At 39.6% G+C, this 27,371-nt stretch overlaps 1 protein-coding gene and 2 pseudogenes across 2 annotated transcripts in view; 2 read left to right on the top strand and 1 right to left on the bottom strand.

Annotated features, from left to right (window-relative positions):
- LOC118667619 (F-box/WD repeat-containing protein 12-like) overlaps positions 1–3,159 on the top strand; it is a 40,918-nt gene extending 37,759 nt beyond the window's left edge. The window contains exon 12 of one of the 2 annotated variants that reach the window (XR_004971344.1): positions 3,127–3,159. The gene's annotated coding sequence lies outside the window, so the exon portion shown is untranslated. The remainder of the gene's footprint in view (positions 1–3,126) is intronic. The other variant, XR_004971343.1, reaches the window with a different exon arrangement.
- Positions 3,160–14,997: 11,838 nt separating this feature from the next.
- Positions 14,998–15,300, bottom strand: LOC118667621 (annotated as a pseudogene).
- Positions 15,301–21,158: 5,858 nt separating this feature from the next.
- LOC118666820 lies at positions 21,159–24,117 on the top strand (annotated as a pseudogene).
- Positions 24,118–27,371: the final 3,254 nt, after the last annotated feature.

The following is a 27,371-nucleotide window of genomic DNA, read 5'->3' on the forward strand; positions in this document are numbered from 1 at the left end:
GCTGGGGAACAAACCTGCAACCTAGGAATCAAACCCGCTACCCTTTGGTCCACAGGCCAACACTCTAACCACTGAGCCATGCCAGCCAGGGCATCTTGAAATTATGTTTAACAAAAAACTTTATGGAGGAAACACACAAAGCTTTTCTAAAGAATATATAGATAGAGTTACTATTTTAAAGGGGCCACAAATTGAAAGCAATACCAATAAAGTTGAAGCAGTTTTAAAATAGAAAGTAAAAAATGATTACAAAATGTATATGTACATTTTATAAGGCTAGAGGATGGAGAGACCTGCCCTGTGAGTTATGAAGACAAAATTAAACTTCAGCACTGAGACGAAGTGGTACCAGTGCATGAAAAGACAGAGTAGACGATTAAGAAACAGATCTATGTGTATTTGGAAATTTGTTATATAATATATGTGACATTTCAAATCAGAATGGAAAAATTATGCTGCAGTAAGTGATTTGGTAAGGCTAGCTATCCAGATGGAATAAAATGAGATTCCGTCCTCCCATCATGCAAACAAATAAGTTTGTGTGTAAAGGACCTAAACAAAATTTTAAGATTATAGAGAAAATTTTTAAAGCAGAATTAAATATATAAAATAAAACCCCTAACCAAATAAATGTATTAGTCTATGTCATAATTTAAATCCTTTGTACAAGTGACACCAACATTAAAAGACATGCCATTGACAGCAGCTCCAAAAATGAGCTAATAGGAAATGTAATTTATAGGAGAAGAAATCAAACCAAACCCTAAATTATAGGATAACATGCTCAAAACATTAGTAATCACACAAAATAAAGACATATCACTTTACTGCTACACAATTAGGCTGGCCAAAAAGGGGAGGGAATATAGAAATCTAGATGATGCCAAGTGCCTGTGGCTATGGGGGGATACAGGATCCTCATGATGGAGGCTGCCTCCCACCCCGTTCACAGTCTGAAGGTCTTTGGCCAGTCCAAGGTATGTGTTCCAGTAGTACAACCCATCCAGGGCAGGATCAGAGTCACAGTTCTCAGCTCATCTGTTCTGGTCCACACAAAGGTTGCCTTCTGTCATTCCCTGCAATTTGGCCGGGGAGAGGGTAGGGTTACATCCTAATCTCCTTGACTCTGAGAGTGTAGTTTTGAGGTCTTAGCTCAGATGCTGTGCATCAGCCACGTAGGTAGCTGCAATATGTACTTCAGTCATCTTCCAAAGTGGGGAATGCCTGATGCAGATGGGGTGCCAACCATGGGAGAAAGGAAGTGGCTGAGGGAATTTGAGAAGGTATACATGTTCTGTGTCCCAGCTCAGTCCAGGCTTTGTACCCCTCCCACCCTCCATTATATAAAGAGTGAGGCCTCCTCACTCTTTACAAGTGTGATCAGAGTCCCAGTTGGTGGCCAGTACTGATCTGGAAGTCTGCAGCAAGAGAGTGTGAAATGAGATAGAATCCCTCCTGTTGGATTCCCTTTACTCTGGTAGTACTTTAGGCAGTCTGGGCTGTTTGCTTGGTGGGGTGACCCCGACCTCCACCCCCAGTGTGATGTTTGTGGTTGTTTCTGTGTTCATTGAAATTCATTGATGGTATATCAGTTTAGGGAAACCCTTGTTACTTCTAGGTACTAGACACACTAACCTACTTCATGATTGTCAGTTATACCCCCAGTCATGATAGTCACTCCTTTCTTTGCCTCTTGGGCCATTGACAAAGAGAGTAGGCAGGTGGTCATCACAGCTTCCACCTAAATTTCTGACTCCTGAGAGAATTGTCACTTCTCCTATCTCTAGGAACTAGGACCTGTAATCACTGAGAGCCCAAGGTTATCCAATAAATGAATCAGAGCAGTATTTCTAAGTTTGGTACTCATTTCCTCCAAATTTGAATTTCCAAGAGACCCACCAAAACTTTTTTTAACCAGTTAACTGCCACGATATTTTGAATTTAATTTAAAAAAGGTCGGCCGCTTGCATCTATAGATGCTTATGGCGTACAAATGGTTAAGTAGTGAGATATTTGAGGCACAACATCTTGTCCTTCACCTGAGAAGAAATATCCTGACATGCACTCAACCTTCCCTGGTTACCCTGGCAAGTGGCCATAGGTTCCTTTGAGAAAGGATTGGAGAAATACTTACTGCATACTCTTGTGATGGAGTTATGGGAGCTTTACTCAAGTTCGGCTGCCTGCTGTCACAAAAGCCAAACTCGTGAGACAGATGCTGGTGAAAAGGGAAGGAGGTTTATTCAAGTGCTGGTCTCCTAAGAAGATGGGAGACTCTTGTCACAAAGCCCATCTCCACATCTCAGTGTAGGCAGAGGTTTTCAAAAGGAGGAAGAGGGAAGGCAGAACAAAGAAATCAAGGGAGGAGGGTGAAGAGTTCTCTACATGCAGGCCAGTAGAGTCCATTCCAAAAGGATCTCAAAACTGGTCAAGTGATAGTCTGGTGTGTGTTTTCCTGCTCTTCATCATCCTGGGTCTATGTCATCCTGGTTCTATGGCTGAAGATCAACAAATCTGAAACTGGGATGATTGAAGGTCAGAGTCTGCATCTTCTGAAGTTAGTTCCCAGGATTCTTATATAAACATGCTGTTATCTACAAGTTACATATTAGTCAGAGTTACCATTTATAGAAACAATGTCAAAAGAATGTGGTGTGGGTTACAATTTCCAAGAGCAGTGGTCGGCAAACCGCTGCTCGCGAGCCACATGAGGCTCTTTGGCCCCTTGAGTGTGGCTCTTCCACAAAATACCACATGTGGGCGCGCACATACAGTGCGATTGAAACTTCGTGGCCCATACGCAGATGTCGGTTTTCGGCCTGGGCGAGTCTATTTTGAAGAAGTGGCGTTAGAAGAAGTGGGGGTGTCTGTCGGTCGGGCGATGGGAGACGCGGTGTGAGGGAGGCGCCAAATATCAACAGTACTTAAACTATATAGGTAGGTTAATAACAATGTACCTACTTATATAGTTTAAGTTTAAAACACTTGGCTCTCAAAAGAATTTCAGTCGTACTGTTGATATTTGGCTCTGTTGACTAAAGAGTTTGCCGACCACTGCCCTAGGGTAACGATTTATTTATTTATTTTTTAATCCTCACTCAAGGATATTTTTCCATTGATTTTTAGAGAGAGTGGAAGAGAGATGGAAAGACAGAGATATCGATGTGAGAGAAACACATCAATTGGTTGCCTCCTTCATGAGCCCAGACCAGAGCCCGGGCCAGGGAGGAGCCTGCAACCGAGGTATATGCCCTTGCCTGGAATTGAACCCAGGACCCTTTGGTCTGCAGGCCAACTCTATCCACTGAACCAAACCAGCTAGGGCTAGGGCAGCAATTTTCAACCGCTATGCCACAAGAATTTTTAAAACATGCAGTACCTGACTTTTTAGTCAGGGGCATTGACCTCTTTTCCCTTAGATTTAAAAAAAAAAGAGAGAGAGAGAGACGGCCAACCCAGCAGTAGTCATCCAGTGTGAAAGAATCAAAATTATACTTTTTTTTTGTGGTCAGATTGGCAAAAAATCTTTTTTTTTGGTGTGCCGCAGACTTTTAGTAATAAGTTATGTCTGCCATGAGATGAAAAAGATTGAAAATCTATGCATTAGGGAAACTGACCTTCCTTTTAATTAATGTCCTCTGTATCTACAAGTTTCGAGCTTGGAATGAGTTGTGGGATCTTAACTTTCCATTGAGGTAGAAGAGGTCTAGTTCACTAATTCTCAGGGGTTTTTTTTCTATTTATATAAAAAACTAATGCAGCCGAAACCGGTTTGGCTCAGTGGATAGAGCGTCGGCCTGCGGACTGAGAGGTCCCAGGTTCGATTCCGGTCAAGGGCATGTACCTGGGTTGCGGGCATATCCCCAGTGGGAGATGGGCAGGAGGCAGCTGATCGATGATTCTCTCTCATCGATGTTTCTAACTCTCTATTTCTCTCCCTTCCTCTCGGTAAAAAAATCAATAAAATATATTTAAAAAAAAAAAAAACTAATGCAGAGAAACAAGGCCATAGCATTTATATCATCACTAGGGAATTGTGATGCATCAACCACTGTCCCGACCCGCGGGACAACAACGTGGGAACGAAGAGACACCCTAGGAGAATGAAACAAACAAGGGACACGAGAGAATGGAGGCAAGACAAGTTCTGATCAAGCCTCAAACTTTATTCTCACAGCGGCAGGATATATACTGTTTTAGGGAAGGGGGGTGGGTAAAGGGGTCTATGGGCAGTAACCTATTACTAGTGATTTAGGATGGCTGTGCTTATTAGCGGAGATGTGTGATTTAGCAGGCTCTGGATGGCTGTGTGCTTATCAGTGGAGATATGTGATTTAGCGGCTGTGTGAGGGTAGTTTATCTTTAACTGCTGGCCAATTTGCAAGACACAGGTGGTTTCTGGTAATTAGGAGTTTTTGGAGGAACCAGAAACTTATAGTTTTTAAGATGGCTTTGTCTAAGCCAATATCTCTAATGGCTCCCAACAATTCCTCCCTTTTTCTTTATTAAGGGTGGGCTTTAACCGACTGGGGGAGTAGGGACCTGGTTCCTCCCGTGGGATGGTGGGATCCCACCGTCAGTGGCTCTTGGTATCTTTTGGGGAGGAGAGGCAGAGCCGATAGTTATGTATGGATACCAACCTCTATGCAAACCAGGTGTGCTCACAGGGAAATCCAGAGACGGTCGAAAATTTTGTGACCTTCCCTTGCAGTGCTTTGCCGTGCACTCAGGTCGGTGCCCATGCCTTTCTCCTTCTATGGGGAGTAGGCAAGCATCCCTCTGGCGTCATGCTGTCCCCGCAGGGAGGGAGTTTTAGCCGTCATTATAATCACATTCACGGTCTAACATGGCTAGACGATGGTAGTGTACCTGAATGGGTTTGGCCAGGACGCTATCAACCTGCTGTTTTACAAGTCTGTTAATTTCCTAAAAGCCCAGGGGCCGAAAGCTAGGATTAGGAGAAGGCTTATAAGGGGGCAGAGAACAGGAAGCAGGTAGGGCAGGAGTCCGTTCAGTCCGCTCCAAAGGGGGTTCTCGAATAATTTTCTCCGTCTTTTCACTAGATCTTCTTGTAACTTCTTTATCTTGTCTCGGACGATCCCGGATTTGTTGGCATAGAAGCAGCAGCGTTCCTGTAGGGCCAAGCATATTCCTCCCTGTTCTGCTGTGAGCAAATCTAACCCTCTTCTATTTTGTAGTACTACTTCAGCTAAGGAATCTATCTGATCTTGGAGATCATTGATAGTGCCTGAGAGAGCTTGGACATCATCAATTAGCTGGTTAGATAATTTGTTATAGGTATGCAATGCTGTTCCTAAAAAAAGGTCAAGAGAGGTCAATACAGAATGCTTAAGTGCCTTCCCCAGGAGGGGATAAATCCCTTCACATTCTCAAAATATCTAAAGTAAATGTTAATTTGTAAGTTTGTTTGGGATAAATGCACAATATACTGTTGTAAAGCATCAAAAATTATGAATAAAACTTGTAGAATAATACCATGTAAGAATATTCTTTGCTCTAAGTCATGACAACTTGATTTTAAACTCAAGGTTTGGAATGAGGAACCTAGTTAGCAAAAAAAGCAATTTACAGAAGCAGAGACAGCATGCTATCTAAATTATAGTTCTGGGTAAACACATTATCTAGAGTCCTTGGGTAATAAAGGAAAAATGTGCCTTCTAAAACATATGAAACTTACAGTATTTACCCAAATTAATTATTACCATACTTCACTTTACTGTGCCCCAGGTGGTCTCTGGGCTGTTGGTTGTCTGGTTTGTCTTCCTCCTGCTGGATTACACTTAGAGAACTTTACCTTAAAAAATAGAAATCTTTCCTTTTTTACACCAAGTAACCCTCAAGGTTATTTCTTGGATGTTGACTGATAGGGCCGCAAGGCCATGTATTCCAAGTCTAAGTCATTAAACATTTATGGTGACTGTACTTATTTTCAGATCTGGTATTTTAACAGCAAATCATTAGATTATTCTGTAAATATTAGTGGAAGATATTTCAAAATATTAAAATTTCTTCTTTTTATTAAATTTAAAATAATGTTTTTAAACAGCGTTCCCTTTCGGCGTATTTGCATATACAGAGGGATCATGAGAAGCCTTCAGTAATGTTTTTAGAAGAATTTTACTTTACTAGGATTCAATTGCTTACAAAGATTAGTAAATTCAGTAAAGCTTTATGTCTGATACCCGAGGTGCAAACACTGCCCCACCTCCAGCCTAATTTAAAATGCAGTAGTGAGGAGCTTTTGTATTTCAAATTACATCTTAAAATCTCACTGCTGTATTTTAAGAAATATTAAACAAAATAACTTGTTTTGCCCTTTCTCAGAGGCAAAAACTTAAAATATATATTTATTAATTTTTATTTGATAAAGCTTTCCATATGATTTCAAGTATATTAAATTTAGCTAAATTTAAAAAGAGAGAATAGACTTTTGAAAAACATTTCAGGGCCCGTGAAATTTCTCAAAGTCATTCCTTAGTTATAGTTTTGAAATCCAACTTGAGAGACCACCAAATATATATATAATTTAAAAATTATATACTTCTTATAATTATTAAGAGATATCAATTAAATTTAAAGCATTAAATATTTAGCATTCTTCAAATCAATACTTTTACATTTAAGGATATATTTCAAACAAAATATAAGGCATTTTCAATTAATAGATTAACTTCTATCATCTAGACTTCATACTAGGCATACTCAGAGTAACATTTCAGTATTATAAATTTCAATACTTTTAGATGATTTGAACTTAAAAGTTTTAAGTTTCCAGCCATAGCTATTCATATGTAAACTTGACTATCAACTTCCTGGTGGTACTTGCCTTAGGGCGGGAAATTTCAAAAGAGCTACTTTAAATCGCCTTGGGAAGCCTATCTGCATTTCTTTCTCAGGTTCATCTTTGCCATTTTTAAGACCAAAACAGTCTCGGGTTTTTATTCTGTACTCAGCAAAAGGTCAAGTTCAGCTCAAAACTATGCGCACTCGTTTTTAAACTGGCCTTTTACCTTTACATGTGCACAGAAATCCCGGATGCATTTTTAAATTTGTAAAAGCTTTTCAGTTACAAGAAGGACTTTAATTTTAGAATACTTGGGGAGGGGGCGTCCACACTGGATCGCCACGTGTTCCTTCTTCCCTTCCCCCACATCCTGCTTTGGGGGAAGTTTTAGCAAATGACTCAGATGGCATATTTTCCCCAAAGTCATGCTTATAGAAAAAGACATTTTAAATTTTTTCCTATTTTGCTTTCTAAAGTCATGGCTAGCACCCAAGGTTATCTTAGCCAAAGTTTGCTTGTCGTAAGATGTTCTCCGGTAATTTTTAAATAAAACATTAAGTAATCTCATTGTGGGAGAGCTTATAACTCTGCTCTCTCTTGCTTCCTTTGAATCTCTTCACACCAGAGGCGGATTCAACAGCGGGGTTTCATTTCTTATTACAGATTTTAGATTTCAAATACAAATTAAGATAAGAAAACACATTAAGATGACCATGCTACTATTTTTTCAGCCTGATTTTAAGGAGTACCTTTTAATATTCCAATTTCTTTATAATTTGGCCTTTTTGCACAGGTGATTTTATTAACGGCAAATTAAACATTTCAGGATTAGGACAGGGAGGTGGAGGGAGCCATGAAGGCCATTTCTCCCATTTTTTTTTTTTTTTCTTTCTGCTCCTCTTAAGGAGCGGAGGGTGCAAGGGGGAGGAGATCCATCCTCCTTGACCTCTTCTAAAGCCTCTAGGAAATGAAATGCCGTGTTCTACAAGGGGAAACAATTTTTGGCAAGTTCTGATTAACTTTTTTGGCAAACTTTTAAGATTTAATGTACCTTTTTCAAGAAACCAAGGGTTATGTTCTATAATAACATGCAAAACTATAAAAGATTACCTTCTAAAATTTTAATACTTTAAACATGCTAATCAAAAGTCTATAATAAACCATGAGCAAAGGTTAGTGACGAAAGTGAAAAAATTCTTTAAATCTTTCTTTTTAACCCGAAATCCTCGAGCCTTGAGGGACTCCCTGAGCCCTCTGAGAAATTCTTAAATCTTTCTCTTAACCCTTACTCCCCGTGTCCTGAGGGACTCCCTGAGCCCACCTAGAAATACCTCATGAGAGTTCAATGAGTTGCCCATTATTTTGGCTGGATAGTTCTCAAGATTTCCTCCTCCACGTAAGCCTCTGGGACGTATAAACCCCGTGCCAGGTCAGCTGGGAATTTCTTAAATCTCTGGTGATCCTTATGTAACCGCTCTCCTTTCACCTTATGGCCTCTGCTCGCGTGTCATAGGTCGGGATGTATAAGCCCCATACCAGGATAGCAACCACTAAGACATAGCGAGCTCAGAGTTTGCCAGAGAGGGTGACACAGGTCGGGCCAGAGAAAAATTACTTTTCCCAGTGATTCAGAGTTTTCACTGCCGGTGTCGGGTACCCTTCACTCTTCCCCGAACGGCGAGGTGAAGTGCTTATTAGTGGACTGGAGGGAGATCAAGAAAACTAAAAAAGGCCAGCCAAAGGGGGTGCCAAAGAGGGTGAAGGCTCTCAAGAGGTATTTTGAAATTCTTGCTTGGAAAGTTTCGTCTGCTTACCTTCACAACGATCTGTCTCACGGGCGGGTGAAACCGTGGCGATCAAGATGCCGAGTCTTCACTCACGAGTCAATACTGCGCGGCGACTCTATGGGGTGCCTGGCCAGGCGCTTCAAGCAGACGTTCTCGCAGGGGGTCCCCAAGTTGCCACGTTGGGCGCCAGACTGTCCCGACCCGCGGGACAACAACGTGGGAACGAAGAGACACCCTAGGAGAATGAAACAAACAAGGGACACGAGAGAATGGAGGCAAGACAAGTTCTGATCAAGCCTCAAACTTTATTCTCACAGCGGCAGGATATATACTGTTTTAGGGAAGGGGGGTGGGTAAAGGGGTCTATGGGCAGTAACCTATTACTAGTGATTTAGGATGGCTGTGCTTATTAGCGGAGATGTGTGATTTAGCAGGCTCTGGATGGCTGTGTGCTTATCAGTGGAGATATGTGATTTAGCGGCTGTGTGAGGGTAGTTTATCTTTAACTGCTGGCCAATTTGCAAGACACAGGTGGTTTCTGGTAATTAGGAGTTTTTGGAGGAACCAGAAACTTATAGTTTTTAAGATGGCTTTGTCTAAGCCAATATCTCTAATGGCTCCCAACAAACCACCACCTCAGATCTCTGCACGTCAAAGCACCTTGACCACCACTCCAACCCTGCTGGGTCCTTAATTTGCCAGGATGGTTTTCAAGTGTTTTTACCCAAGTAATAATCCTGCGTCAAAGGTGAGAGTGCCCATGTCAGTAAATGGTCTCCTCTCCACTCTTAAATTCTACCTTCACCTAACACCGAGATCCACTTTTACACATGCTCCCAGGTCCTATAATTCTTTTGCTGTGTAGGCATTTCTTCCCAAAGCAGGGTTTGCAGTTCCCTATCCGGGCTGTGCTGGTGCCTGTCTCTTGGTGTCAGCCTGGAGGCAATGAGGAATAATGATGATGATGATGATTTCGTAAGGCATCCCCCTTGGGTGAAACGAATTCTCTCCTGGTAATATGGAGGGACTGTTTTTGCCATCGGAAAGGACTCGGGGAGATTGGAGATGGGGTAAGGAGGGAGTCAATATTCTTAGATTCTCCATTCAGATCCCCGAGCCCCAAATCCTAAGGTCTTACTCTTTCTGTATCTGGGCTGATTTTTACACCAGACCTGCTGAGCTGCATATTAGTCTTCTTTGAAGCTCTGCCACTCATCATTAGAGTGACTCTGGCAGACTTTCAGTACTCTTCCCGGTGGTGGCAGGAGATAAGGTTCTTTGGCTTTCAGCAAATACCTTAAATTGGAGGATGACTATCATTTATTTTTTTTTTTTTAATTTTTTTTTTTTGAGCTGAAAAGTGATTTATTTATTTTTTTAATTAAATCTTTATTGTTCAGATTATTACATTTGTTCCTCTTCCCCCCCCCCATAACTCCCCTCCTCCCAGTTCCCGCCCCACCCTCCGCCCTCACTCCCCACCCACTGTCCTCATCCATAGGTGCACGATTTTTGTCCAGTCTCTTCCCGCATCTCCCACACCCCTTTCCCCCCCAAGAATAGTCAGTCCATCCCTTTCTATGTCCCTGATTCTATTATAATCACCAGTTCATTCTGTTCATCAGATTATTTATTCACTTGATTCTTAGGTTCACTTATTGATAGATGTGTATTTGTTGTTCATAATTTGTATCTTTACCTTTTTCTTCCTCTTCCTCTTCTTAAAGGATACCTTTCAGCATTTCATATAATCCTGGTTTGGTGGTGATGAACTCCTTTAGCTTTTCCTTATCTGTGAAGCTCTTTATCTGACCTTCAATTCTGAATGATAGCTTTGCTGGATAAAGTAATCTTGATTGTAGGTTCTTGGTATTCATCTCTTTGAATATTTCTTGCCACTCCCTTCTGGCCTGCAAAGTTTCTGTTGAGAAATCAGCTGACAGTCGTATGGGTATTCCCTTGTAGGTAACTGAGTTTCTTTCTCTTGCTGTTTTTAAGATTCTCTCTTTGTCTTTTGCTCTTGGCATTTTAATTATGATGTGTCTTGGTGTGGTCCTCTTTGGATTCCTTTTGTTTGGGGTTCTCCGCGCTTCTTGGACCTGTAAGTCCATTTCTTTCACCAGGTGGGGGAAGTTTTCTGTCATTATTTCTTCAAATAGGTTTTCAATATCTTGCTCTCTCTCATCTTCTGGCACCCCTATAATTCTGATGTTGGTAGGCTTGAAGCTGTCCCAGAGGCTCCTTACACTATCCTCGCATTTTTGGATTCTTTTTTCATTTTGCTTTTCCGGTTGGGTGTTTTTTGCTTCCTCGCATTTCAAATCATTGACTTGATTCTTGCGCTCCTCTGGTCTGCTGTTGGGAGTCTGTATAATATTCGTTATTTCAGTCCGTGTATGCTTAATTTCTAGTTGGTTCCCCAATATAACATCGAGGGTCTCATTAGTTTTCTTGTAGATCTCATTAAGTTTATCAGCGGCTTCTAAACAGTTCTTGAGAGACCTTAAAAGTGTGGTTCTGAACTCTATATCTTCCATTGACAATTTTGTCCTGTTTCTTTGTCTCCGCATTTTGTTATGCTTCCTTGGTGCACCCCCTAGTGGTCTTTGTTCGCAGTCTTATAGTTAAATCTTGATTGTTGTAGCTAATACCAGGGATGGTTTGACCTCCAGGCCAAGTGGCTATGAGAATCAGCTGTGTGCAGTGAGAGAACTTCTGTCCTCTAGGGAGGTGCTAATCTAGCCTTTGCCTGAGGCTATCCGGCAAAGGCCTCTGTGCAGGGTTTGGGTGGGGCAGGTCGCACAGGATCAACAGGGTGGGCCGGAGAGAGCAGTTATGGCGGCTCTCAGTCCTGTCCCCCGGTTCTCTGCCTCTCTGAGTCCCAGCACCCGCTGCAAACCTCGGAGAGACAGCTGCACTCGCTCTGACCGAAGCCAGACAGTCCCGCTTCTCCCGTTTGAGTCTGGGTCCCTAAAGACTCGCCTGTATCTGGAGCTCAGAGTCTGCGACTCCCTCCCGATTGAAAACGCCAACCGCGCCCTCCGCCGCCAGCCCGCTCCGCGCACTCCGCACCTCAGAATTTGACTTCAGCACTGCGCCTCCTCTGAGTGTCCGTATGCGTTTCTCTTTCCTCCTAGTTGTAGGACTTCCACTCAGCCAGCGTTCCTGTGGTTCTGGGTGATGTCCCTTCCGTTTTTTAGTTTCACTTTTGAAGTAGTTGTTCAAGGCAGCAAACTCCGGTGTTAACCTATGCCGCCATCTTGGTTCTGTCATTTATTTTTTTAAAATGATATGTTATTATATTCCATTCAAGTGCTAGTGGGGAAATGAATCTCGGATGGGTTATTGACCAAGAGAGAGAGAAAAAAAAGCAGAATTATACCTATCTAGGAAGGTGCACAACGTTTCCTTCCCAATATAGACATCACACCTATAGCTACACAATATATTTTCTTTGCAAGTATGCAGAGATCATAAAAGAAAAAATATACTGGGAAATAAAGTCTCAATAAATGTTGAAGAATTAGTATTAGCCAAAGAATTCTCTGACCACAATAAAATTTTGTTAGAAATAAGTATCAGAAATAGAACTAGAATGTTTTAGTTTTTGAAATTAAGAACTAAAAAATAACCACATCAAAGACTATGTTGAAAAAGAAATTTGATAATTTTTTAGCTAAATGATGAAAATATGTTAAGACTCAAAACCTGCAGAATGCAGCTAAACTAGTATTAGGTGAAATTTTATAAATCTGAATGCCTATATTGGGAAAGTAAAAAAAGCTGAAAATTAATGAGCCTCCTTCCATCTTAAAATGTCAGGAAAAAGAGCAGGAAATTAATTTATAATTGAAATATAAAGACATTAAGTTTATAAAATAGAAAAATGCATGATAAAAAGGAACAGCAAAGGTTAAAATTTGGCTTTTTGACAAGACTAATAAAGTTGACAACTCCCTAGAAGACTAACAAACCAAAAAAAGATCACACAAAAAGCCAACAGTGGGAATGTGAAAGAGGACAATACTAAGCAGAAAAGCAGAGGGCATTATATGCCAATAAATTCTGTTTGGTTGACATAAATTCCTAGGAAGGAATTACCCACCAGAAAGAAAAGGAAAACTGAATAGTTCTATATTCATTAAAAATAGAATTAAAGTTGAGTTTCCGCCAAAGTTAATAGAAGATACGTTGATGGCAAATAAGCATATGAAAAATGTTCAGTATCATTAGTAATTGGAGAATGCAAATTAAAATCATAACTACAAGTATGGCTAAAAGTTTAAAGACAAAAAGTAACAAATGCTGATGAAGAGCAACCGGAACTCACATACATTGCTAGTGGGAATGCAAAATGGTGCAGACACTTTGGAAAATAGTTTGGCAGTTTCTTTTTTCTTTTTTAAATATATATATATATATATATTTTATTGATTTCAGAGAGAGGAAGGGAGAGGGAGAGAGGGAAACATCAATGATGAGAGAGAATCATTGATTGGTTGCCTCCTGCATGTCCCCTACTGGTGATTGAGCCTGCAACCTGGGCATGTGCCCTGACCAGGAATCAAACCATGACCTCCTGGTTCATAGGTCAGTGCTCAACCATTAGGCCATACCAGCCAGGCTTGGCAGTTTCTTATGAAGTTAAACATGCACTTATCATACAAACCAGTGTTCCTATTTCTACATATTTACCTAAGTAATAAAATTATATGTGTACCATATGAAAGAAAAACTCAAAAAAAAATGTTTACTGACTGACAGTTTATAAGTCTCTCTTCCTCTTCTGCCTCACATATGGGCAAGCAGACAAGACCTCAGTCCAGGTCCCTCCTTCCTTAGTGGTGATGGGAAAATCAAACCAAGAGGCCTCTGCCCATGTTCAGGAGCCCTCACTCTGGCCCCAAACCCCAACCACCATAAAAACCTCAAGCAGTTTCCCTTCCTTAATCTTTCAAGCCATTTTTGTATCTGCTTGGTAGCTATCCTGCTCTCCCTAGAAAGCAAGTCTTTTCGTGGTGTTTGGGTGGCATTATCAGACTTGATGCCCAAATCAAACTTGGCAAATATGGTGGCACGGTGACGACCATATCCACAGAAAGGCTATGCAGGAACGTTTATAGGAACTTTATTGATAATAGCCAGAAACTAGGAACAAACCAAATGTTTATCAACTTGTGAGTGGAAAAACAAATTGTGGTTTATCTACACAGTAGAAAACTACTCAGCAATAAACAGGAACAAAATCCTGATACATGTGAAAGCACAGGTGAATCTCAAAGGTGTTATGCTAAGTGAAAGAAGCCAAATCACAAAGGCTACATACTGAATGAATCCACTTAAAGGACATTATTGAAAATGCAAAACTGTAGAAATTGAAACCAAATCAGCAATTTTTTGGGCCTGGGAATAAGGAGAGGAGATTGAACATGAAGGTGTGTAAGAGAATTTGGGGGTTGATGGAAATGGCCTATATTTGTGGAGGTGGCATATGATGTATATCTTTTGTCAAAATCCATTGAACTATACACTTATAAAAAGTTTTGCCTAAAAGAAAACTTTAGGCTTGACTGGTGAGTTCTGGTAAATATTTAATAAAAAGATAATTCCAAATCTTATAAAATTTCCAAAGAATAGAAATAAATGAACACTCTAACATTTTATAAGGCTAGCACAAATTATTAAAATCTGACAAAGACATTCAAAGAAAATTACAGGCCATTGTCAATTATGAACATAAGTGCAAATATTTAAAAATGTCAGTAAAGCAAAACCAGTAATATAAACAAAATATTGTCATGCCAGAAGCCGGCAGTACAGCAGTGGTGGTGGGAGCCTCTCCTGCCTCCTCAGCAGCACTAAGGATGTTCGACTGCAGCTTAGGCCTGCTCCCCGCTGGCAAGTGGACATCCCCCGAGGGCTCCCAGGCTGCCAGTGGGATGTCTGATTGCCAGCTTAGGCCCAATCCACTGGGGAGCGGGCCTAAGCCAGCAGGTGGTCATCCCCTGAGGGGTCCCCGACTGCAAGAGGGCACAGGCCGGGCTGAGGGACATCTTCCCCCTCCCCCCAAGTGCACAAATTTTTGTGCACCGGGCCTCTACTAGTATATAAAAACCTCCCCTGTCTATGGAATGTTAAGCTGAAACCCAAGACAATCAAAGCCTTCCATATTCAATATCCCACTATTTTCTGGTTGTACCAAAAAAATAAACAACCAGCAAATGATTTCACCTCTTAATAAAGCATTTACACTTTTAAAAATGTGATGATGTGGAAGTCCCTCCTTCTTGAGAATGTTTCTAGAGCTACCAAAAAAATTACATTTACAAAATAGTTGATAAAAATATTCCTCTGGATTGTATAAGCAGGGAGACAGGGACCACTGATAAGACATGCAATAGGATATTAATCAGACGTGGCTTCCTTTTCTCCTGCTTGAACTGAGGCTGGACTCTCCTTATTAGTTTCTCCATTTTCTGCAGGTAAATCTTCAGGTTTCTGGTCTGCCACTTCAGCCTGCTGACCCTTTGCTTCCCTTTTCCCTTTCATTTGCACTTTTTTGTCTGCAGATTTATCCTTTCCTGGCGCTTTTTCTGGTGCTTTGTTTTCACTTTTCCAGGAGCAGGTTTGGCTGACAACCTAGACGACTCCTCCGTGGCTGCCCTCCTTGGCTGCTCCCGGGGTGGAGCAGACCATCCTTTTGGGCATCACTGCGGCAGGGCTGATGCATGCTAGTGATTTCATGAACCTGGGCTGCCTGGCTGCTACCACTTCTCCCTCCATCCACGCTGCTCAGACCAATGAGGAACTGTTATTTTGAGAAATGTGTCTACATAAAAGTTACCACAAACTATTCTTACTTGTACAACATTGAAATATTTCCCATTATAATCAGGAATAAAACAACCCAGTTTGATGACTATTTGCATATTAGCTCTTTATTATATAGGATAATGAATTCTCAGAAAGAGAATCCAAGCAAATAATTCCATTGACCCTTGCAACAAAAAAATTAAGGTACTTAGGAATAAACTTAAGGAGGTGAAAGACTTGTATACGGAAAGCTAGAGGACATTGAAAAAAAGAAATCAAGGAAGATATAAACAAGTGGAAGAATACACAGTGTTCATGGATAGGTAGAAATGACAGCATTAAAAGTTCCATACTACTAAAAGCAATCTACAGATTCAGTGCAATCCCTATTAAAATACCAACAGCATATTTCACAGATCTAGAACAAAGACTCCAAAAATTTATATGGAAGCAAAAACGACCCCAAATAGCTGCAGCAATCTTGGGAAATAACAACAAAGTTGGAGGAACCACAATACCAGATATTAAGTTATACTACAAAGCCACCATAATCTAAGCATCCTGGTACTGCCACAAGGACAGGTATATAGATCAATGAATAGAACAGAGAACCCAGAAATCGACCCAAACCATTATGCTCCATTAATATTTGACAGTGAAGGTGAGAATATACAATGGAGTCAAGATAATCTCTTCAATAAATGGTGTTGGGAAAACTGGACAGATAATGTGCAAAAAAAAAAAAAAGAAAGAAAGAAACTAGAAGGTCAAAGACTTGTACTCGGAAAACTACAAGATGTTGAAAAAACCCAACAAAATATACAAGAATAAGATCAATATGGATAAAAGACTTAAATGTATGTTGTGAAACCATAAAAATCCTAGAAGAAACCATAGGCAGCAAAATATCAAACATCTCTTGCAGTAATATGGTTATAGACACATCTCCTAGGACAAAGGAAACTAAGGAGAAAATAAACAAATGGACCTACATCAAAATAACAAGCTCTGCACAGCAAAAGAAACCATCAACAAGATGAAAAGGGAGCCCACCGTATGGGAGAACCTATCTGGTAATAATAAATATGATAAAGGTTTAATATCCAAAATATATAAGGAACTCATACAACTTAACCAAGGGAAGATAAACAGTCCAATTGAAAAATTGGCAAAGACCCTGAGTAGACACTTCTCCAACATTTATATATAGACAAGATACACGAAAAAAATGCTCAAAGTCACTGATCATTAGAGTTGCAAATGAAAATGGCAAATGAGGTATCACCTCACATCTGTTAGAATGGCTACCATCAACAAATGAACAAATGACAGGTGCTGACAAGGATGTGGAGAAAAGGGAACCCTAGCACACTGCTGGTGGGGATGCAGACTGGTGCACCATTATGGAAAACAGTATGGAGTTTCCTCAAAAAAATTAAAAATGCAACTTCCATTTGACCCAGTGATCCCACTTCTAGAATATATCCTAAGAAATCCAAAACACCAATCAGAAAGAATGTATGCACTCCTATGTTCATAACAGCACAATTGACAATAGCTAAGATTTGGAAATAGCCCATGTGCCCATCAGTAGACGAGTGGATAAAAATGCTGTGATAAATTTACACCATTGAATATTATGCAGCAATAAAAAGGAAGGATCTCTTATCCTTTGAGACAGCATGGAGGACTTGGAGAGTGATATCCTAAGTAAAATAAGCCAGTCAGAGAAAGACAAGTATCACATGATCTCACTCATATGTAGAATCTAATGAACGTAATAAACTGATGAATAAAAGATCCAGAGACATTGAAGAATGGAATAGACTGTGGAATCTCAGAGGGAAGGTGGGGGAGGGTGGGTGGGTGGGAAGTGATCAACCAACAAACTTGTATGCATATATGCATAACCCATGGACACAGACAGTGTTGTGAAGACCTGGGGTAGGGGATATGAGTGGGCTAGAAGGGGTCAATGGGGAAGGAAGGGGACATATGTAATATTGTCAACACTAAAGATTTAATGTAAAACAGCAACAAGAAAATAAAATAAATTAACATACCTTAAAAAAAAAGTGATACAAGTACCTAGGAATAAATGAAACAAAGTGTGCATACAACCTTTTCAGGTAAAATTATAAATCTTTATTTAGGTCTATTAAATAAAACATCATGTTCCTGGGTCAGAAGACTCATTGTTAAAGATACGTCAATAATTATATATATATATATATATATATATATATATATATATATATATATATATGTCAATATTATATATATAATTTAAAGCTATACTTTTTTTTCTTGACCTTGACAATATGATTCTAAAACATATGGAAATGCAAAGGGCTAAGAATAGGTAAGGTATAGTCAAATAATGAAATTAAAGCATGATATCAATACTTACTATAAAGAAAGTTAAGACAGGGCTATATTGGTGGTGGTATGAGAAAGAGAAAGAGCCTAGAAAACAGACCCATGAATATAAAGACATGATTGAACAGGAAAGCAGCACTGAAGGACAAAGGGAAGAAAGGACCATTGTAAAAAATAAATAGTACTGCAATATTTGAGTATCCATATGAGGAAAATAATGGAATCCTTCCTCAAATTATATGCAATTATTAATTCCATGACCTGTACAAAGTAAACAATAAAACATTTAGAAAAATGAGCATAGAGAAAAATACTGCTTAAATCAGTCATGAAAGAACTATCCATGAAGGAACATATTTGCAATTTAATTAAAATTTAAAAGGTCTTCACATGAAAAGCAACATTTGAATTTTGAAAAAATAAAGGTGTGTTAGAAAATATTTGCAAGACATAAACAAGAAATATTTAAAATGTAGAATATATTTTTTCTAAATTTAAAAATATATTCAAAAGTCTTTTCAATGAGATGCCCTATCTCAGCTCCTACCTGGGCTGATGATCATGTGTTTTCGCCTTTAACAGTCTCTGGTGGCTCTGCTGCTTTCTGTCGTGGTGTAATTGGCACAGGTGGTTTGAATGATAGGGAGGATACAAGGAGACCCAGGAAACCTAGAAATACACCTGTACAACAACTTGTATGCCATGGTCAGAGTTGAGTCTCACACTAAGCCAGCCTGAAGGTTGATCCCACACATGAATGGGCCAAGAGCAATCACGACCCAATTACAACAGGAGGGCTCACATAAACCACACAAGGGACATTCCTAGAGCATCCAACTCAGGAGATCAAAGAGACTGTGCCAAAGTGTCCCACAGGACACTTATTACATAAGGCCATCTCATGAAGACTGGAAGGCAGCTAAAATGGGAGATAAACAACCCCAAATGAAGGAAAAGGAGAAAATCTCCAGAAAAAAAGCTAAATGAAATGGAGGCAAGCAATTTATCAATATAGAGTTCAAAGTAATGGTTATAAAGATGGTTAAGGGCTTTAGTGAAAATTACAATGAATTTAGTGGAAACTACAACAATATGAAAAATGAAATAGAAACCACGAACAAGAATCAATGGAAAATGAAGAATACAATATCTGACATCAGGAATACACTGGAAGGAATTAAAAGTAGATTGAATGTTGCAGAGGATCAAATCAGTGACTTGAAAGACAAAGTAGAAAAAACACCCAATTCAAGCAACAAACAGAAAAAAAAAATCATTAAAAGCAGGAGGATAGTTAAAGGGAACTTTGGGACAAAATGAAATGTAACAACCCACCCCACATCATAGGGGTACCATAAGGAGAAGAGAGTGAGCAAGGAATAGAGAACCTATTTAAAGAAATAATAAAAGAAGACTTCCCTAACCTGGTGGAGGAAAAGCTCACAAAAGTTGAGGAAACACAGAGTCCAAATCAAGATGACTCCAAAGAGACACACACCAACACACATAACTAAAATGACAAATGTTAAAGAAAAAAGATAGAAGCTTAAAGGCAGCAAAAGAGAAGAGAAAGTTACCTACAAGGGAGTTCCCATTAGACTGTCAGCAGACTTCTCAACAGAAACACTTCAGGCCAGAAAGGATTGACATTAAATATTCAAAGTAATGAAAAGCAAGGACCTGAATCCAAGACTACTCTATCCAGCAAGGCTATCATTTAAAACTGAAGGCGAAATAAAGAGCTTCCCAGACAAAAAAAAAAAATGCTAAAGGAGTACATTACCACCAAACAAGCATTGCAAGAAATGTTAAAGGGACTGATTAAAGAAGAAGAAATCAAGAGAGAGGAACATCGGTATAAAGAAAAAATGGCAATAAATAAGTACCTATCAATAATAACCTTAAATATAAATGGATTAAATTCTCCAATCAAAAGATAGGGTAGTAGAATGGATAAGAAAACATAACCCAAATATATGCTGTCCACAAGAGACCTATTTTGAAACAAAAGATATATACAGACTGAAAGTGAAGGGCTGGAACACTATATTACATGCAGATGGAAACAAAAAGAATGCTGGGGTAGCAATACTCATAACTGACAAAATAGACTTCAAAATAAAGGCCATAAAAGAGACAAAGAAAGTCACTACATAATACTAAAGGGATTGATACAACAAGAAAATATAACCCTTGTAAACATCTATACACCCCGTATTAGAGCACCTAAAAGTATCCTATATAATAAAACCCTAATATGCAAATTGACTGAACAGTGGAACAATGGTTGCTATGCTGTGCACTGACCCCAGGGAGCAGACACTCAATGCAGGAGCTTCCCCCTTGTGGTCAGTGCACTCCCACAGGGGGAGCACCACTCAGCCAGAAGCAGGGCTCACAGCTGGCAGGCGCAGTGGTGGTGGTGGGAACCTCTCCCGCCTCCACAGAAGCACTAAGGACCCCTCGAGGGTGCAGGCCAGGCCAAGCCCTCCATCCCCCTGCCTCAGTGCACAAATGTCATGCACTGGGCCTCTAGTATATATATAAAATCTTGGTGTATCATAAGGGAGAAGTTGACATTAATACAGTCTTAGTAGGGGACTTTAACATCACACTGACACCACTGGATAGATCTTCCAAACAAAACATTAAGAAGGAAACAGAGACCTTAAGTGACACACTAGATCAGTGATTGGCAAACTCATTAGTCAACAGAGCCAAATATTAACAGTACTTCTTCAAAATAGACTTGCCCAGGCAGAAAACTGACTTCTGCGCATGGGCCACGAAGTTTCAATCGCACTGTATGTGCGCACCTGCATGTGGTATTTTGTGGAAGAGCCACACTCAAGGGGCCAAAGAGCCGCATGTGGCTCGCGAGCCGCAGTTTGCCGACCACGGCACTAGACCAGATGGATTTAATTGATATTTACAGAACATTTCATCCCCAAGCAGCAGAATATACATTCCTCTCAAGTGCATATGGAACCTTCTCAAAGATAGACCACATGTTAGGACACAAAATAAGTCTTAACAAATTCAAGAAGAATGAAATCATATCAAGCATCTTCTCAGATAATGGCGTGAAACTAGAAATCCACTACAATAAAAACACTAAAAAACATTCAAACACAAGGAGGCTAAGTAGCATGTTATTAAACAATGAATGGGTTACCACTGAGATCAAGGAAGAAATAAAAAAATTTCCTGGAAATAAATGAAAATGAACACACAACTCATAATCTATGTGACACAGCGAAAGCAGTTCTGAGAGGGAAGTTTATAGCATTACAGGCCTACCTCAGGAAACAACAAAAAGTTCAAATAAATAATCTAGAGTCTCATGTGCGGTAGTCTGGGTTGTCGCTGCCGCGATGGGCAAAACTACCAACTTTTGGGGTCCAGGAGCCTGGCCGATCTGGTGCGGAGCTTCAATCGCTGGAAGAAGAAACAGTCACAAGCAGAGTAAAGAAAAGCAGTTGAGGAAGCAGCTGGAGAAGCCCGAGTGGCAGGTCAAGCGCGAGATTATCAGCCACCTTATGCTGAACTATGGGAAGATAAATGTAAATGAAATTACAAGATTTTCAGATCTCCCCTTGTCTAAAAAAACATTTAAAGGTTTGCAAGAAACCCAGTACCATTTGGTAACTGAGATACAGACGCAGACCATCGGGTTGGCTTTGCAAGGTAAAGATGTTCTCGGAGATGCCAAAACTGGATCTGGCAAGACTTTGGCTTTCCTTGTTCCAGTGCTGGAAGCCTTATATGGTCTACAGTGGACCTCACAGATGGCCAGGAGGTTCAGATTATATCACCTATGAGAGAGATGGCTTATCAGACCTTTGAGGTTCTCTGAAAAGTAGGAAAGAATCATGGCTTTTCTGCTGGTCTCATTATTGGTGGGAAGGATCTGAAACATGAAGCTGAGAGGATCAATAACATAAATATACTGGTTTACACACCAGATTGGCTTCTTCAACACATGGATGAAACAATGTTTTCATACTGCTAATCTCCAAATGTTAGTTCTTGATGAAGCAGATAGAATCTTGGATATGGGCTTTGCTGATACCATGAATGCTATTATTGAGAATGTTCCCAAGAAACGTCAGACCTTGCTTTTCTCAGCAACACAAACCAAATCTGTAAAGGACCTTGCACATTTTATTTTGAAAAACCCTGAATATGTTTGGGTTCATGAGAAAGCAAAATACAGCACCCCTACCACTTTGGTGTTGCTTCACCTTAAAGAAATCAGCACCAAGTTCATCTTCTTCCTCCTCATTATCATCATCTCTGTCCAAGAACTGCATGTGAGCTTCGTTCTGCTTCTGTGGCTCATCAGTGCTAAGGCCAGAATGAGGCTGATACCCGTTTGCTTTCCCCAAACTACATAGTTTGTTAGTTGCAGCCAAAAATAAGTGTACTCTATGCATTCTTGAGAAGCAACCTGAAGAAGAAAAGTATTGTATTTTTCTCCAGTTGTAAAGAGGTTCAGTATCTATAGCGAGTGTCTTGCCAGCTATGTTCTGGTATTTCTATTCTTGCTCTGCATGGTCGACAGCAGCAGATGAGCAGAATGGAAATCTATAATGAATTTGTTTGCAAGAGAGCTGCAGTACTCTTTGCTACTGATGTTGCAGCCAAGGGACTGGATTTCCCAGCTGTGAATTGGGTTCTTCAGTTTGATTGTCCTGAAGATGCCAACACACGTACTCACCATGCAGGTAGAAATGCCAGGTATAAAGGGGATGGGGAAGCTTTACAGATTTTGCTGCCCTCAGAAGAGAAAGGGATGGTGCAGCAGCTCCTCCAGAGGAAAGTGCCTGTGAAGGAAATCAGAATCAATCCAGAAAAACTTATTGATGTCCAGAAAAAAATGGAATCATTTTTAGATCAAGATTTAAAAGAAAGAGCTCAAAGGTGTTTTGTTTCCTATATGCGTTCAGAATATCTGATGAGGGATAAAGAAATATTTGATGTGAGCAAGTTACCTATACTTGAATATGCCCTGTCTCTTGGTCTTGCTGTGGCACCATGGGTAAGATTTCTTCAGAAAATGCAGAAACAACCAACCAAAGAATTGATAGTGAGCCAAGATAAAAAAAGTAAGTGAGCCAAGGGCCCCCTCCCTCACCAATGATGAAGTGGAAGAATTTAGAGCCTACTTCAGTGAGAAAATGTCCATCCTTCAGAAAGGTGGGAAAAGACCAGAAGGGACAGAAGATGGACTGGCTAATGGCATTAGTGAAGAAGAGGAAGAAGAAAAGCAAGGTGAAGAAGAAGTGGAAGAGAAACTGGGAAAAGCAAACGGGTATCAGCCTCATTCTGGCCTTAGCACTGATGAGCCACAGAAGCAGAACGAAGCTCGCATGCAGTTCTTGGACAGAGATGATGATAATGAGGAGGAAGAAGATGAACGTGGTGCTGATTTCTTTAAGGTGAAGCGACACAATGTGTTTGGGTTGGACCTTAAAGAGAATAAAGCATTACAGAAGAAAGAATATTCTAAATCAAGTGTCAAGAAAAAAGTGACCAAAGTCGCAGAAGCAAAAAAAGTAATAAAGAAAAATTTTAAAGTGAGTAAGAAAATAACGTTTACTGATGAAGGGGAGTTGGTTCAGCAGTCACCACAGATTCAGAAATCTGTCACGAAGGATACTGAGGAAGAGGATGACACTGGTGGTATCAATTTGGATAAAGCAAAGGAAAGGCTTCAAGAAGAGGACAAATTTGACAAAGAAGAATATAGAAAGAAAATTAAGGCAAACCATCAGGAGAAAAGATTGAAAGAAAGGGAAGCCAGAAGAGGCAAGCAAAGGCCAAAGATGAAGAAGAAGCCTTTCTGGATTGGAGTGATGATGACAATGATGGATTTGATCCAAACACACTTCCAGATCCAGATAAGTACAGAAGCTCTGAAGAATCAGATGGCAAAGAAATGGAAAATAATATTAGTGATACCAAGAAGAAGCAGGGGACAAGGAAAAGGAACAATAGTGAAGTGGAGAACATGGGACTCACAAGTCGTAGGAGAGAGAAGGCCAAGTGTAAAGTCTTAGAGCCGTTGGACACGGGCCTGTCTTCGGCAGAGGATGAAGACTGGTGTTACATCTGCTCAAAAGTCAAAGCTAAATGCTTCCTGCTCTGTCTTCTCCTTGGAACCTCTGGTCATGGTTATGTGGACAAGAAGTTGAAAAGCTGTCGGCTTTGGGGAAGTTAGATAATGTGAGTCCTAGGCCCAAAGGACGCATTCCAGGCAGAAGTGGAAGTATCTAAGTCCCTTTCACAGCAAACTCAGAGTGAGGGGTGGATCCTGAATGTCTTGATCCCTTTTCCAGCATGTGCTCTGGTAGACTGTCCTCTTGGGCTTTATCCTGTGACATCTTGTCACTGGAAATGCTTGCTTTGTTTTAATAGCAAGATCTGGAGACACTGTTTCATTGTTAGGAATTTCTTCTTATCTTACAAAAGTGTCTGTGCTGTTACATAAAATTGCTCGCATTTTTGATTATTTAATATCTTTAAAGAGACAGAATACGATGGACCAGCCCTAAAAAAGACCGAGTTGAGATGATTAATAATAAATACATTTCCTATAAAAATAATGTAACTCTACAACTTAAAGAATAAGAAAGAAAACCACAAGAAAAGCTTAGAGTAAGTAGAAAGAAGGAAACAATAAAGTTCAGAGTGGAAATAAATGACATAGAAACTAAAAAACAAACAAACAAAAAACAGTACAAAAGATTAATGAAACCAAAAGCTGGTTCTTTGAAAAGGTAAACAAAATTGATGAACCTTTAGCCAGACTCTCAAGAAACAAAGAGGACCCAAAAAAAATCAGAAATGAAAGCGGCAACATAACAACTGACATCACAGAAATACAAAGGATTGTAAGAAAATACTATGAACAACTTTCTGCCAACAAAATGGACAACGTGGGCAAAATGGACAAATTCCTAGAAACATACAATCTTCTAAAACAGTCAGGAAGAATCAGAAAACCTGAACAGGCCGATAACCACTAATGAAATTAAAGTAGTAAACACACACACACACACACACACACACACACACACACACCTCACAGCAAACGAACATCCTGGACTCGAGGGCTTCACAGGTAAATTTCACCATGCATGCACAGGAGAACTAACATCTATTGTCCTCGAAGTATTCCAAGAAACTCAAGAGCAGGAGCCTTCCACGCTCTTTCTACGAGACCAGCATTATCCTAATTCCAAAGCCAGAGAGAGACACTACAAAGAAAGAAAAATATAGGCCAATATTTCTCATGAAAATAGATGCTAAAATCGTCAAGGAAATATTAGTAAATCGGATCCAGCAGTACATTAAAAAATTGGATTTATTCCAAAGATACAAGGTGATACAATATTCACAAATCAATAAACATGTTACATCACAGAAAATGAAGGACAAAAATCACCTGATCATATCAATAATTGCATAAAAGCATTCAACAAAATACAGCACCCATTTAGGATAAAGTTAACAGAGTGGGAGTGAGGGGTCATACTTCAAAATAATAAAGGCCACAGGTGATAAACCTACAGCCAACATAATACTCAATAGGCATAAACTAAAAGTATTTTCCTTAAGATCAGGAACAAAACAGGGATGTCCACCTTCGCCACTCATATTCAACATAGCACTCTAGCCCTAGCCACAGCAATCAGATAAGAAGAGGAAATAAAAGGCATCCAAGTTGGAAAGGAAGAAGCAAAACTGTCATTATTTTCAGATGACATAATAATGTAGATAGAAAACCCTAAAGATCCCACCAAAAAAACTTCAATGTAACAAATGAATTTGACAAGATAGCAGGATGCAAAATTAGCATCCAGAAATAAATAGTATTTTTGTTTTCTTTAAAAAAATTTAATCCTTACCTCGATACATGCTTAAATATAGAAAAGGAGATAGGGAGGGAAAGAGAGAGAGAGAGAGACATTGATACGAGAGAAACATTGTTTTGCTGCGCTCCATGTGCATCCAAACCAGAGTCCCAACCCACAACCCAGCTATGTGCCCTGTTTGAGAATTGAACTGGCAACCTTTCAGTGCACAGGACAATGCTGAACCAACTGAGGCAGTTTGGCCAGGCTTGATGGCATATTTATATACCAAAAATGAACTCTCAGAAAGAGAAACTTTAAAAATAACCCCATTTACCATTGCAACAACAACAACAAAAAATAAGATAACTAGCAATAAACCTAACCAAGAAGGTAAAAATCCTGTACTCAGAAAACTATGACATGGCAAAAAGAAACAGAGGAAGGCACAAACAAGTGGAAGCATATATCATGTTCATGGATTACAAGAATGAACATAATGAAAATGTCCACACTACCCAAAGCAATCTACAGATTCAAAGCAATCCCCATTAACATACCAACAGCATATTTCACAGATTTAGAATACTCAAAAAACTTATATGGAACCAAAAAAACAAAAAAAAACAAACAAAAACAAAACCCAAAGACCTGATTAGCCTCCGCAATCCTGAGAAAGATGAACAAAGTTGGGGAATCGCAATACCAAATACCAAACATACTACAAAGCCATTGTAATCAAAACAGCCTGGTACTGACACTAGACCAGGCATATAGACCAATTAAAAAACAAAAACAAAAAACAAAAACAGAAATCAACCCATGCCATATGGTCAACTAATATTTGACAAAAATGCTAATAGCATATAATGGAGTAAAGATAGTTGCTTCAATAAATGATGTTGGGAAAATTGGACAAGTATATGGAAAAAAGGAAGGAAACTAGACCATCAACTTATGCCATACATAAGAATAAACTCAAAATGCATAAAAGACTTAAATATAACTAATGAAATCATAAAAATCCTAGAAGAAAACACAAATAGGAAAATCTGAGACATATCACACAGTAGTATTTTTGCTGATATATCTCCTAGGGCAAGAGAAACAAAGGAAAAAATAAACAAATGGGACCACATCAAAATAAAAAGTTTCTGCACAGCCAAAAAATAAAAAAACAAACCATCAATAAAATGAAAAGAGAACCCACTGTATGGGAGAACATATTAACCAATGATTCATCTGATAAGAGGTTAATTTACAAAATATCTAAAGTATTCATACAACTCAACAAAAGGAAGACAAATAATCCAATTGAAAAATGGGCAAAGGACCTGATAGACATTCCTCAAAAGAAGACATACAGTTAGATTTCCAATAAACATGAAAAATGCTCAACATTACTAATCATCAGAGAGATGCAAATTAAAACTACAAAGAGGTATCACCTCACACATGCCAGATTGGCTACCATCAGTAAATCAACAAACAAGTGCTGGTGAGGATGTGGAGAAAAGGGAACCCTAGTTCACTGCTGGTGGGAATGCAGACTGGTGCAGCCACTGTGGAAAACAATATGGAGGTTCCTCAAAAAAAATGTATCTGCCATTTGACCCAGTGATCCCACTTCTGGGAATATGTCCTAAGAATACCAAAACACCAGTCAGAAAAAATATATGCACCCCTATGTTCAGAGCGGTATTAGTTACAATAGCTAAGATCTGGAAA

The sequence above is a fragment of the Myotis myotis genome, unplaced genomic scaffold (assembly GCF_014108235.1).
Source record: "Myotis myotis isolate mMyoMyo1 unplaced genomic scaffold, mMyoMyo1.p scaffold_m19_p_12, whole genome shotgun sequence".
NCBI classification, from domain to species: domain Eukaryota; kingdom Metazoa; phylum Chordata; class Mammalia; order Chiroptera; family Vespertilionidae; genus Myotis; species Myotis myotis.